Source organism: Hemicordylus capensis, chromosome 4 (assembly GCF_027244095.1).
Source record: "Hemicordylus capensis ecotype Gifberg chromosome 4, rHemCap1.1.pri, whole genome shotgun sequence".
NCBI classification, from domain to species: domain Eukaryota; kingdom Metazoa; phylum Chordata; class Lepidosauria; order Squamata; family Cordylidae; genus Hemicordylus; species Hemicordylus capensis.
Window position 1 is genome coordinate 129,209,619 of NC_069660.1, and position 14,146 is coordinate 129,223,764.

The 14,146-nt window shown below is 47.4% G+C and overlaps 1 protein-coding gene and 1 long non-coding RNA gene across 19 annotated transcripts in view; one reads left to right on the top strand and one right to left on the bottom strand.

The window, feature by feature from the left end:
• Positions 1–14,146, bottom strand: part of SLC44A3 (solute carrier family 44 member 3) — a 215,791-nt gene that overhangs the window by 81,958 nt on the left and 119,687 nt on the right. The gene's annotated exons all lie outside the window — the stretch shown is intronic.
• LOC128322867 (uncharacterized) lies at positions 5,342–8,227 on the top strand. The gene is made up of 5 exons (XR_008306037.1): positions 5,342–5,474; positions 7,132–7,370; positions 7,503–7,582; positions 7,755–7,877; positions 8,063–8,227. It is a non-coding gene; the product is annotated as an uncharacterized LOC128322867 (long non-coding RNA).

Below are 14,146 nucleotides of genomic sequence, written 5' to 3' on the forward strand. Positions count from 1 at the left end.
ATCCTTGTCACCCACCATTATTGTTGCAGTGACTGTCCTCTCTTATTTGCGTTCTTGAGAGGATAAGAGATAAAAATAAAAGAGGAAGAAGCAAAATGGGTTCTATCTTACCTTTTATTGGGCTCCTTTACTTTTAAGGAGACTTGCTGCCGCTTTTTAAAACCAGGTTTTTATGCCACACACAGATGCCTCCGAATCCCAGTTGCAAGGGAGCAACAGCAGGAGAGAGGGCCTGCCCTCCCCTCTTGCATGTGGGCTTCCCAGAGGCATCTGGTGGGCCACTGTGTGAAACAGGATACTGGACTAGATAGCTAGGCCTTGAGCCTGATCCAGCAGGGCTGTTCTCATGCTCTTAAACTCAGTTCCAGAATGGGTATATGGTCAGTATCCTTTGCCATGACGTTAGATGCAAAGAACTCATTCAGCCTGGATGGCTTTAAAAGGGACTTGGGCAAATTCATGGAGGATCCATGGCGACTAGTCTAGTTGCTATAGGTTACCTCCAACTTCAGAAACAAGATGCCTCCAAATACCAGTTGCAGGGGAGCAAGAGCTGGAGAGAGGGCATGGCCTCAGCTCTTCTCTGTGGGCTTCCCAGAGGTATCTGGTGGGCCACTGTGGGGAACAGGGTGCTGGACTAGAGAGGTTTCCTTGGTCCTGATCCAACAGGGCTGTTCTTACTTTCTGTTGAGAGTGTCAAGTTGCCATGCCCCCCGGAATTCTGGGTTTCACATGGATTTAAAGCATCTCATACGGATTGCTTAGCCCACCTGGATTTGCCCGGATTTCCGCTTTCATTTAAAAAGAAAAAGAAAAAGCTAAATTCTAACCCTTGGAGAAGTGCATTTATGGAGAAAAACCTGCAGTCACTCTTCTGCTCAGAAATTATTTTCAAGCCAGTTTACATAAGATGCAAATTAGGCACCCGGATTTGGAAAGCCAGCATATGGCAACCCTAGTCAACAGGCATGTGGATCAAGGTGATCCTGTTGACAAAGTAAAAGTGGACTTCCAAAGTGCTTTTGACAAAGTTCCCCGCCAAAGGCTCTTGAGCATATTCAGCAGTCATAGGATAAGGGGACAGGTTCATCTGTGGTTTTATAACTGATCGAAGGACAAGAAACGGAGGGGAGGTATAAATGTTCCATTTTCACAAGGCAGGGGAGAAAGAAGTGGGGTTCCCTAGGGATCTGCGCTGGGACCAGTGCTCTTTAACTTGTTCATAAATGATGTAGAAGTTGGGCTAAGCAGCCAAGTGGCCAAATTGGCAGAGAACACGAAACTATTTAGGGTAGTGAAAGTCAAAGCTGATTGTGAGGAACTCCAAAAAGATCTCTCCCAACTGGGGGAGTGAGTGGATGACAAAATGGCAGAAGCAGTTAATTATGTAAGCAATTGTAAAGTGATTGTGGTGGGTTCATTAGAAAGAGGATTGAAAAGAAACATGTGAATATTATCATGCCCTTTTATAAAACTATGGTGTGGTCACATTGGGAGTACTGTGTGTAGTTCTGTTCACTGTATCTGAAGGAGGACATTGTAGAACTGGAAAAGGTGCAGAAGGGGGCAGCCCAGATGATCGGGGCCTGAAGCACCTTCCTTATGAGGCTAGCCTACAGCATCTGGGGCTGCTTAGTTTGGAAAAGAGGTGACTGTGGGGAGACATGATAGAGTTATATATAATTATGCATGGAGTAGAGACGAGAGTGGGCAGAGAGAAATGTTTCTCCCTCTCTCACAACACTAGAACTAGGGGTCATCCCATGAAAGTGAAGGCTGGGAAATTTAGGACCAACAAAAGGAAGTACTTTTCCATATAATAAATCTATGGAACTTTCAGCAACTGGATATAGTGACAGCCAGCACCCTGGATGGCTATAAAAGGGACTTGGACAAATTCATGGAGGGCAGCAGGTCTATCAGTGGCTACTAGTTTGGTGGCTATGGGCCACCTGTAGCGTAAGAGGCAGGATGCCTCTCAATACCAGTTGCAGGGGAGCAACAGCAAGAGAGAGGAAAAGCCCTCAGCTCTTGCCTGTCGACTCCCCAGAGGCATCTGGTGGGCCACTGTAGGAAACAGCAGGGTGCTGGACTAGGTTGGCCTTGGTCCTAATCCGGCAGGGCTCTTCTTAGGAGGTGGCTCACAATAGGCCTAAAGCAAGACAAGAATGATTTGCAATGCACGACATATTCCACATTTGTAGCATGCTTTTCGAGTTCGCACACTGCAGAATGTGTCACATATCTTATCTGGATGAAAAACTGCAGCCCATGGCTACTAATGCCCGAACTGCAGAAGGTGTGGGAAGCCGGGTTGTGGCCCAAGGAGAGCGGTTTACAACGGCCCTACAAAGCAGTCCAGGGCAAATATTGCTATCAAACAATTCTCCCCCCAAGAACACTTTTATTATGCACAGATGAAATAGCAGATGTGACAAGTGAAAACCAAACCAAACCAAACCTGTTTCGATATTGCTCACCTTTCTTCCCAACCTACTGCTGATCTTTAGAGAAAGAGATTTCATAAACCTCTTTCGATAAATACAGAAATACATAATTAGCAACTGATTATTCATGCCCTCCTCCTTCTCAGAATGATAGTTCTTTCCAGGACCAGGAATACAGTCCAAGACCCCTAGAGCAGGGTTTTTAACCTTGGCCCCCCAGATGTTGTTGGACTACAACTCCCAGAATCCCCAGACATGGCCTTTGTGGCTAGGGATTCTGGGAGTTGTAGTCCAACAACATCTGGGGGCCCAAGGTTAAGAAACCCTGCCCTAGAGCACAGCTACTCCTGAATGAAGTGGGGCTTGCCTCTGAGGAGGAATGCATAGGAGAAAGCCCAGCAGCTTGGCCCCACTTCCAATGCCCCAGGCTTCCCAAACAATAGTGTGGGAGGGAGAAATGAGTCAAGCCCCTTCCTAATCACCCTAAGGGAGAAAATTGGCATCGAAATATTTGTAGTAATAGAAATTGGTAGCCTTGGGGTTGGATTCTGGACAAGAAGTGCCCCTTCAGGTGGGAATGGGGGACTAGAAACACATTCAGAAGAAGACCCCCTTTCCATCCCCAAAATGTCAGAGGGCGTGTTTTTCAGGAAGCATCAGAGCAGGTGACATGTCACTCTGGATGGTGAAGGCAGACCCACTTGTACATGGAGTCCTCTTTGGAAGAGACACTGCTCTAGGAAGGAGGCCGTTGTATTTGGTCCCCAGAAAAGAAGAACTCCTCCTTGGGTCCTGTGAGGTTTACAGCAGTAAAGAAGGGAATCCTGGAGGTGGGAAGGGTCTCCCAGGAGGGATTTGGGACGATGCCCCTCTAGCCATGGTGGGGAAGGCGTAGACCTCTCCGGGGAACAGGGATGTGGCTGGAAAGGGAGAGTTTCCCAGAAGAACTGCAAGGGCCCCAAAGTTCCAAGGAGAGTCCTCAACTCCAGAGGCCAGCGGCTGTTGAGTTGGCAGTTAGCTGGTGATGCGTCCCCCTTTGTGACATCACCGGTCGCTATGGGGTCCTGTAGAAGGAATCATCGCTGGCTCCCTTGAATGAATGTGGGAGTGGAAGAGAGAGGGTGTCTGAGCGAGAAGCTGAGAGAGTGAAAGTCCTTTAGAGTGAGATTGAATGAGATTGTGAGAGAGAGAGAGAGAATAGAGGGAGAATATTGGAGTGATCAGAGGCGGGGATTTGTTTGGGATAGGAAGGGGAAGGTGGTTGCGGCTGAGGTTAGTTTCTGGTAGTTTTTAGTTTTTTGCTTTTCAAGTTGAATTAGATTAAGTTAGTTAGGTCCGGGTTGGGTTTCAAAGTATTCATTGGAGAGGGAGGGATTGGGAGGGGGGTAGTTTGGTTTATTCGGGACATTTTGGTTTTTGTTTGAGTTAGGTTCAGTGTTAGTGTTAGGTTAGCTTGAAATCCTTCATTGGAGAAGAACAATCCTGCTGATTATGTAAGTCTTGCTTTAATTCTTCCTTTCCTTTTCATTTCTAAATCACCATATAATACCCTTGCTAACTGGGCAAGGGGGCACCTTTTCACGTGGTGGTTCTCCTTATTTAGCAGGGGAAGAGTATCTGGCCCTTTCCACCCCCCAGCACAGTACCTCCAGTGACTGTTCCTGGTGTCTATCTTATGTTTCTTTTTTGACTGCGAGCCTTTTGCGGACAGGGAACCATCTTATTTATTTATTATTCCTCTATGTGAACTGCTTTGGAAACTTATGTTGAAAAGAGGTATATAAATATTTGTTGTTGTTGTTGTTTCAAGGCAGTGTGCACAACTGAAAGCAATAATAACAATCAATAAAAACAAACCAACCAATTTTAAAATCACAACATTTTAAAGATGGTTTAGAAAAAAATTCTGTTAATGGAAATGCTCTGGGGTGATGGGTGAAACACCCTTAAATGCATTCAGGCTTGTGTTTTTTTTGGGGGGGGGGGAATTAGCGAACTACAGTGGAGCAGTCCTACGTCAGAATAACTCTGTGCAAAACTCTGGACCTGGGGAAATGAACTGAGAGAGAATAGGTTGAGGTTCACAAATACAATTGGGTTATTGAAGGGTTTAGGGCTACAGTGGAAAAAGAGTTGATTAAGGCAATATTATTACTCAAAAACGTCACCGAGATTAACCAGGTAACTTCCAAAGAGACCATTTGAGCTTGGTGTCCAAATGCAATGAACTCCAGGCTGGCTGGAGGAAGAAGACTTCAGAGAAACAGGCTTTCGGGTTGAGGAAAGAATAGAGATAAGGGGAAGCCCAGAGGGGCACAGTGGTTAGAATACCACCTCACTCTTTATGGTTCTGATGCAACCGAAGGACCTCTTTCCTCTGGACTGGACCGGGAGTCAGGAGGCAGCAGCAGAGAAGGAAGTTGAGTTAGATTGCCATTGGGGTGTTAAGCAGCAGGGGTAGATCTCAAAGGGGTCTGATCTCAGTGTAGCCAGCTTCAATATTGGGCCCCGCCAAGCCCCCTGCTCCAGCACCCACCTCCTTCCTGAGTCTTTGATCAGCTCAAGAGCCTTAGAGGAGTTAAGCCTGTCCTTGGAGGGAAGGGTCTCCAGCTCTCACCAGAGGGGCTTTTGAGAGCTCATTTCTGGACCCCCATCCAGGCGCGTAACAATGATAGGGCAAGGGGAGACAGTTGTCTGGGGGCCCCACTGCCTGGAGGGGCACCCCAGAGGCACCTCATGTGACTCCCCATTGCCCCCTGCCCAGCCCCATAGCCTCTCAGCCACTTGCCCTCTTCGCCGTCTCTCCTGCTTGTTCTGCTGGCCGCAATGGAAGCAGCAGGCAAGCGGCAAAGAGCTCCTTTTCTCCCGCCTCTCAGCTGATCGGCGGGTGGGCGGGGCTTCCACGGAGGCCTCCGTGTAGGCCGCAGTGAAGCCTGAACTCGAGTAGGGCCCAAGCCAGCCAGGAAGGAGGAGGCAGCCAGAGTGTTCTCTGCAGCAGAAGACCCCTTGCTGCCCAGCATTTGCCAGGTAGAGTGTGAACTCCTTTTTGTGGTTACCTTTCCCGCCCCCCGCCCCCCATATATAGGGATCTGCTTGCCATAGGGCTTGGATAGGGGGGGGAGGGACCGAGAAATCTCTGAATATTTATTTTGAAACAGCTTGGAAAATTTGCTGACTTAAAAAAAAACTATCTAAAAAGTCCTATAAGTGGCTTGTTTCATGGCAGAAAATTGCAAAAACTTCTGGAACAGTATTTTATTAATTTTATTTATTCATTCATTCATTTATAAATGCACTTATGTTCAAGTTGTTTTGCAACCCAGAAGGTCTGAGTGAGCACTGTGAAGCATGTGTGGTGCTTTTATTTTATTTTTCTTGTGTGTGAACTGCTCCCCAATAACTTGCAGGGACTTCAGGGTAAATCTGGCCAACATGTGAATGCAGCACCTCCATTCCAGAGGAGATGTGTCTTAAAGGGCTTTAAAAGCCTCCTGTGAAAAACCTCCTGCAATCAAACTTGACTGAATTTGTTCAGAATTCTGGGAAAACAAACATAGGTTCACCCTGCATGGTTGAAAGTCTCCTTTGCTAATCTGCAGCGAGGGGCCTATTTTAATAATTCATCTTTCTAGTGTGTTCTAGGCATTAAAAGTAATACAAATGTATAGTACTCAATGTATATCACTATATATTGTGACGTGTGTGTGTGTATTCAGTGAAATGTATTTGCAGGCAGCATACTTATTTTGGAATATCAGACTTAAATCCTTGGGGGCCTGGGGTGTGCGGAGGCCCTGGACTTTGGGGGGGGGCATTTTAAAATCTTGTCTCTGGGCCCACTCCAACCTTGCTACGCCCCTGCCCCCCCCACCACAGTCCTGAGATGTCCTTTTGGAGATGGGCTGGCCAGAGCTGTGCCCAGGAGGCCCAAAGGGGCTATGCCCAAGCAGGCAGGCAGCTGCCCACTGGATTCTTGACCAAGGAGTCCGGAATCCGAGTAGAGATTTGAGGACTGAAGAGTGCAAGCTGGTGTTTAGCCTCTGTAACTGAAACTGGCCCAGGCGGAATACAGGAAGAGAATTCTGTGGTTAAAGCAATAAAAAATAGATTACTTCACAAATTAACTACACCGAGGTGTTTCTAACGCAGAGAGCAATAAAGTCCGTTTCTAAATCAACCAATTGCAATGAGGCATTATAGCTTAAGGTCTAATTGTGTAAGTTCTCAGATGGGCCAGAGAAAGAGGCTTGAGAGACGGGGGCAGCTTAGATTTCAGGAAGAGATAGACAGGGGCCCAAGAGCGGGGCAAGCATTCACCTTCACCTGATGTGGACGACAGGGCTTTTGGGCTGGCGAATCTTGATCCCCGTTCCAATTTGCTTTGTTTGCAGCAAATCTAGGGGCGGCGGGCCTGTTGCCAACTAAGTGATCTGTTCCCCTTGTGTACTATAAAAGGAGAGCTCACGTTGCTGTGATGCTCCTGAGCATATCCAAAGTGCAATTTCCAAGCCTAGAGATGCAGCTGCAAGCAGGGAGGCTCCTGGCAGCCAGGAAGAATCAGTGTAGCCGGTAACATCTCCCTGGCTGCTCTGAAGGGGTTCCCTGCTCCCCCAGGCTCCCTCTCTCTGCCCCCAAGATTTCTGCCCTAGGGCCTTGTTCTCATTGTCTCCCTCTTCTCTTCTAGGTTGGGCAGGATCTGAGCCTTCCTGGCCAGGAGGACCAGTAGAGTGGACCCCCTGGATGCCCCAAGGGAGTCCGCAGCCTCTGGGCCAGCTACCGCCCCATGGTGGTGCATCTGTGGGCAGAGGAACCGGGTGGCACCCGCTGCCTCCCTCACTGCTGCCCTGCTGTCTCCCTCGCTGCCACCAGCTAGAGAGAGCAGCAAGCCAGGGCCCTCAGAGCCGCCTGCGCAGGATGCTGGAGGTGAGGAGGAGGTGCCCCATTTCGCAGGGGACTGGGGGGTCAAGGAGGTGGGGCAGAAGAGGAGGGGGTGGCCCGGCTGGAAAGACAGCCAGTTCACAGCTCTGCCTTCTCCACCTCTCCCCTATTTGGCAGCTTTCACAGCCTGCCCCGTGATCACTGCCAGGCTCCAGACAGTGAAGCAGTCCAGAACCCTGAAGGAAGGAGGAAGGAAGGTACGGAACCACCCTCACCCAGAACAGCCCCTGGGAAGCCCAGACCCTTGTCCAGGGTGCTAAAAAACAGCCGGATGGCAGCCTCTCCTAAAAGGGTGCCTGCCTGGTCCATTCTGGAGAAGGGAGTGAGAAATCCTGCCCCACTCAACAGCCCCATGCTTGCCCTTTTCAGGAGAGGAGGTCCTGGATGGACTTCCTAATGGCTGTCATCCAGGCATGTCAGGATCAGGAAGCCACCCAGAGAGGGGTGCGGCACCTCCCCTTCTCCAAGGGATTAGCAGTCCAGGCCGTGCTGGTAAGTGATCTGAGGCAGAGATATCTGGGGCTGGTGAAGGGGTGGAATCCTTGATGGGGCTAGAAGCAGCCCTTGGAACTGGGTGAAAGCCAGACCAGAGAGGGGTTGGGCAGATCTGGGGCAGGACTAGGGAAGCCGCCCAGGGCCTCTGGAGTGACTCTCTCCTGCTCTCTGTTCCTTCCCAGAAGGAGATGGACAATATATGGGAGGATCCCGTCCGCACTACCTAGTCTCACTTTGCATGGAGGCCATCACCTCCTTGAGGTATGTGGGCGGGATGGGTCTGGAAGGGGGGAGTGGTGTGGAAAGTAGCAGGAACCTACCCACCACAATAATTTGAGGGAGGCCAAGAAGAGTCCAAGTGGAGGGGGAGGTGGGGGGAGCCGGGGGGCAGGAACCAGGGGATTGACCAGCCTATTGGTGGCCTTTCACACCCTCAGGCATCGGGGAAATGTCTGGGGAGGCCTAGCAAGGAGCTCTCCCCACCCTTCAGCCATGCCCTCCCCTGGGCTTTGGAGGAGTTGGTCTCCCACCCAGGGGCGTAACTCTAATAGGGCAAGAAGAGACAGTTTTCAGGGGACCACCACCTTGGGCGGCCCCTCAGAGGCAGCACCCACCCGGGCTTCCTTCAGTTGTATTCATCCTCTGAAATTGATGTGAGTGTTAAGAGCCAGAGATGCTTCCGCCTCAACAGCAATAGCCAGCCGAGGTCACCTCCGAGGGCTCCATTATCTTCAGCCTAGGAGAGGATCCCCATGTGGTTCTCGCCACCTTTGAACGGGCTGAGCAGAACCAGGATCTCCGGAAGGGCAAGTCTATGAGTGGTCTGGTTAACGGGGATCTGGCCAAGGGCTGCAGTCACATGCCAGAAGGAGGGGAGGTCACTTGTGTCATGGCTGAAGAGCTGGTGCACCAAAATCCTGGGTTTAAGCGATTTTTTCTTAAAACACTGCAGCAAATGCCAGGAAGAGCCACTGACTAGAGCGTTTGCATAACCATTAACATGACAAGAGGAAAGCATGCTTTAGGATTGCAAATAGAACTGCCTTGCCTAGATGGGAAGAGGAGAAAAACCAGCCTTCAGGAAGCAAACTCTTGGAAAGTTCTAGTTACAAACTCTTGGAAAGTTCTGTGTATGCTCAAGTTGACTTTTTTGAACAATATTTGTTGGCTTGCTTCAGGTTATCAGTGGTTTTAAAAGAGGTTTTACCAACAAACTGATGTAAAGCACACCAGACATGTGTTGGGGGAAAGGGAAGAAATCTGTCAGTGTATATAAAGGCTCCCGGTCTAGGACACAAGGTTTGGAAGGCAACGTTGTGCTAGGAGAATCTGTCTGCAGTGGAGAAGTTGGCAGGAAAGCCCCTCTGAAGACGGGAGCGGAAATCTTTGAAGGGCTGGGCTGCACTGAGCCCCAAACCTGTGCCTAGACCAGGACCAGAGACTGCCCAGCAATCCAGAGGCGGAGAAGAGAGAAAAGACAGAGAACTCTGTGCAGGGACCAGTGTAGGGTCAGGTAGTGGCTGAAATTTCCCCAGCCTTTTATTTTCTCTGGGATGTTCTTTGGTTAACTGTTTTTAGGTTTAAGTCATGTCTTAATGGAACAGATTTTTAAAAAAGTAAACTTACTTATTCTATAAAGATTTGAAGCTTGTTGATTTGTCTCCACTTCATACCTATAAGTCTTACCACTGTACTGAGTATTTGGGGGGTTTGTTAATTGTGGACAAAGATTTGTCCAGCTGTACAAAAAGTCTACTTGAGGGATAGGCAGTTGTTCCTCCACAGAAGCTATCCAAACTACCAAACTCCATCCCAGTGGAGGAGACAAGAGAAATAAAATGTGTTAGAAAAGAAAGTTTCGCCGAGGGATTCAGTTTGACTACTCATTAAGGCTGTAATATTGAGCTGGTTGGATTCCTGGATTCAAAGCCCTGGATTGACTCAAGATATCCTCCTGATTAATCCGGGAGCAGAGATTTTAAAATGTGAATCCTAAAGTCACTGACAAGGGTGTAATAATCAACTTAATGATAAACTTTATTTCTTAGCTTCCCCCTTAACAAATTGTTCTCTGTGCAGCCCATGACACACAGCAATCAAAAAAGAATGAAAAGCACATGGCACATGAAATCAGACCAAAAGTGTGGGAGGGCCCTACAAAATACAATACGAAGCAATTTACAAAGACTTTTAAAATCAGTTTAGAAATCTGGGGAGGATTTAGTGGAGCAAACCCACTGAGCACAAGGAGGCCGAGTAAAGAGGTACAAGATTTTCCAAGATGAATCTGAACTCAGGGATACTTGAGAGATGGGAACAGCCTGCCTTCATTAGTTGGGGAAGTCAGTATATCCACTTACAGGTGTTATGATTAAAAGAAAAGAAAACAGAATATCAGCATTAAAGAAGTTGTCCATTGTGTTAAGTTGCATCTGTCTGTGTGTGTGTGCATGTGCGCGCGCATATAAAGTCAATAATTCCTAGCTAGTGTTATGTATACCAGTAATCCGACAGTTGGCTCTCTGCACCTCAAGGGGAGAGGAGGATGACTTGTTTCAGAGTTTGATGAAAACCAACCTACAAACTCAAGGAACTACCATTTTCAATATGTCCTAATTTAACAATGAGCCGGGTCTCATGATCGGTGAGACCCGGTTTTGGAAGCAGAGAAGGGAGAGCGGGCTAAGCCCTCTCTCCCCGCAGATGATCCTTCCGGGAGCCCTGGGCGGCCAGATCGGCCACCCACACGATTGCAGGCTCCATGACGGAGCCGGCGGGGGCTGGGGGGAGTGGGGGCCGAGTGCGCAGGGCATGCTGGCGAGACCCCGAGCCAGGAGATGGCTTTTTGCCTCCCCTCTGGTGGTCTCCTTGTAAGTAGGCACGGTGCGAAGCTGTGCCGCGGCTACTCACAATCTAGAAAACCAGGTTTGTGGAGCGCTCGATCCGCAAACCTGGTTTTAGGGCAGGGGTTCTTGAGAGGGTTACCAGCTCTAGAACCACCCGGCTCGCAGCTGAGCGGGTTACCAGCTCTAGAACCACCCAGCTCGCAGCTGAGCCCGGTGGTTCTTGCGATCTGCAAAAATAGGGCTAGGCTCTCATAGCCCGATTTTTGCAGATCTTGAAAATAGCCCCAATATGTTCAATTTAACAATATATTTTCTCTCTAAAGAAGAAGCCTGGTGGGATGACAGACAACAATCTTAGTATGCAAAGATGCACTTGAGAAAGGTACCTGGAAAAGAAGCCAGGGCAGGCAACTATCCAGCCAAAAACAAGTGTCAGTATGTTATTTGATCATAATAGCAGTATGCTTGGGTGCATACATCCCAGTCGGGTAGTGAGTGAAAAGGGGACAAGGTGTTCTTGTCCAATAATCGAGAAAAGGCTCTTACAGCCAGCACCTGTACCAGGAATGCTCTCATTCTGAAGGAATGCTGTTGAACTGGACAGGCTTCAGCTACAGAAACTGCTATTGCTGGTTGTTCATTAAAGGAACAAATCAAACAAGATGGAGAGAAAAGCTCTTTATGTAAACACCATGACTTTCATTACTGGTTTCCTTCTTTAACAATCATTTTTTCCTAGAGTGCTCTTAACAGGTATGTGTTCACATATGAAATTGTGAATATTGTGTTAGATGTCAACATTGTGTTAGATGAACATTGTGTTAAAATTAGATTTTGCTTATAAAGCAGAGATGTTAATCGGATCACCAAACTATATCCATTTATTTAATATATATTTTATATCGCCCCACCTAAGTACCTCTAGGCAGTTTACAATAAATGATTGCAACTTAAAGTCAAACTGTTGTGTTTACATATTCTCCCCAGAAGATGCCAGCAGAAGGCAATGTTAATCTTCTATCCAATTACAGTCCAATTGTATGAAGAGAGCACTGTTTTCTTGGGGGTGGTGGTGTAGTGTGGGGTTGCTAAGATCAGTAATTACTTAAGAAATTTCTCTGTGTCCAAGGTCAGAATTAGATCTCAACCATACCTGCCAACATCATGTCCTATTTTCTCTAGCAGCTGAATGGAAAAATAGGAACATGTTGGCAGATATGTCTTAATTCATATCTTCCAGCAGAAATTCGTAATTTGAGATCATTGCTGTCCTTCAGGGGTTTTAAATGATTGACTGTTTTAAACTGTTTTAAATTGTTGCCCTGATTTCCAGGGTTTTTAGCTGTTTAATTGGTTTTATTGTGTTTTAATAGTTTGATTTTAATTGTTAATTAGTTTTAATTGTTTTTATCATGCTGTAAACCACTGATGAGATGTTTAGCATCAAACCATGAATCCACTCTCATATGCTACCAGAGAATCTACACTCAAAACATCTCAGAAACAACAGAACTCAGTACCCCATGGGTTAGCAACCCATGGGGGTGGTTGGCACCCTATGTGCTGTACACCACCACTTGCTCTGGGCCACCCTGGTACCCCCCAAGTGTAGTTATGGGGCTGCTGAAACCTCCATCATTCCCTATGGGGAAGAACTTTAAAGATGCATAAACTCCATTAAATCTTTAAAAATCAGCCCTCTGCCTAATTCCTTTGAAATAATTCTGGCAGCTTCCTTGCCCCCACTGGGCACTACCATGTACCCTACTCTGCTCTGGGCCACCCCTTTCCCCCCAATGTGAAGCTATACTTTTGCTGAAACCTCCTTTATTCCCTATGGGAAAAATCGTAAACTTCAAAAATTCACCAAAAATCAGCCCTTTGCCCAGTTCCTCTGAAATTTGGGTGGTAGCTTCCATCCATTGGGCACTACCACCCCCAACCACTAGTTTTGCCCCAGGACCATTTTTTTTCCAGTCCAAAACATTTCAGATTCGGATTTTGCCATTTCGAACAAAGAACAAAATTGGGGTGTTTCAGATTGGTTGATTTCAAAGAACAAAATGGGGGTGCTTCAGATTCGGACTAAAAACAAAATGGGGAGGGGGGCACCGCACAACCCTACAATAAATTAGCCCACCCAGGCTAAGCTGTGGGCTCCCGAAGCAGGTTTGCTGCTGCACCACTGCCAGGAGCTGCACAACTTCTAGCAGTTCACATGCGCCTGCAAAATCGGGCTGGACTTCCTTAGCCCAGTTTGGCCTGCGCGTCTGAATAGCCCCACAGAGTTTTTTTTAACCCATATTTCCCTAGCAAAGCCTAGTTCTACCCTCTAACATTGTCCTGTCTCTCAGGGTGACTTGTGCTTGGATAAGTGTCAGTTATTGTGAGCGGTAGATGTTAACAAGGTGTGTAGAGAAGTGCAGCCTTTTATCTGTGGGCTAAACTCCTGCCCATTTTGATGAATCGTTTACCGTTATTATTGTGGTTTTAACTGTTTTAAGTGTTTCTAGTTTTTATGCAATTTTGGTTTAATTTTTGTAAATTGCCATGAAATGCATATTTTTGGTGGCATATAAATATGTCACATACATACACCCATCCAGGAGGGAGTGGGCCAATTGAGTCAAAAGGGTAAGTTAATGCTTCGCTAGCAAAGGAGTGATCCTAGCCACCTTGAAGAAGGCAGTCATAAAACCACTCCTAAAGAAGCCTGGACACAGATGATGTGAGTAATTAGTAGGCTTGTCCATATGATCAGTAATTGGATACGACAAGCATCCTACCCATTGGGAGCTGTACATGCACCCAATTTTGGTTGTCTGTCAGCAAAAAGCAAGGTAGGAGATGGGGGAAGTGATTGTGTGGGTAAAACAGCTTTTCCTCCTACCTCCTGCTGGGTAGGGCAGCACTGTCTTTCCAGAGTAAGCCTCACATATGATCACTTCCCTCACCTTCTATTTTACTAACCAGGATTCAATCCTGGTTAAATCCTGGTTAACTGCAGCAGTTTGACAAGGATTGCCCTGAAATTCTGGGTTCACACGATCAGCTGGGCTCACTAATCCTGATTAAATTTTTAATCAAGATCCTTGTAATTGAGTGAAACCAGCCACAATTGACCAAGGAACTGGGATTACAATACAAAGGTATTTTAAAAATAGTTGGTCAGTTGGTCAACATTCTGTAGGCTGTGACAGTTCTAAATGGAAAACCAGTGGGCTGAAGAGTGAACAGATGATCACCACAGACTGGTTCAGTGACAGTTCTGAGTACCAGACTACATAAAGGGCTCAGAGAGGTATAAGATGGGGACTTAGTCATTAGCCTTATTTAGACACTGAGGTCGTTCTCACGATCAGGTGGGCAGGGGGAAAGTTTCGCTTTACTCACCTTCCCCCACCCCCAGATGATGGGCAA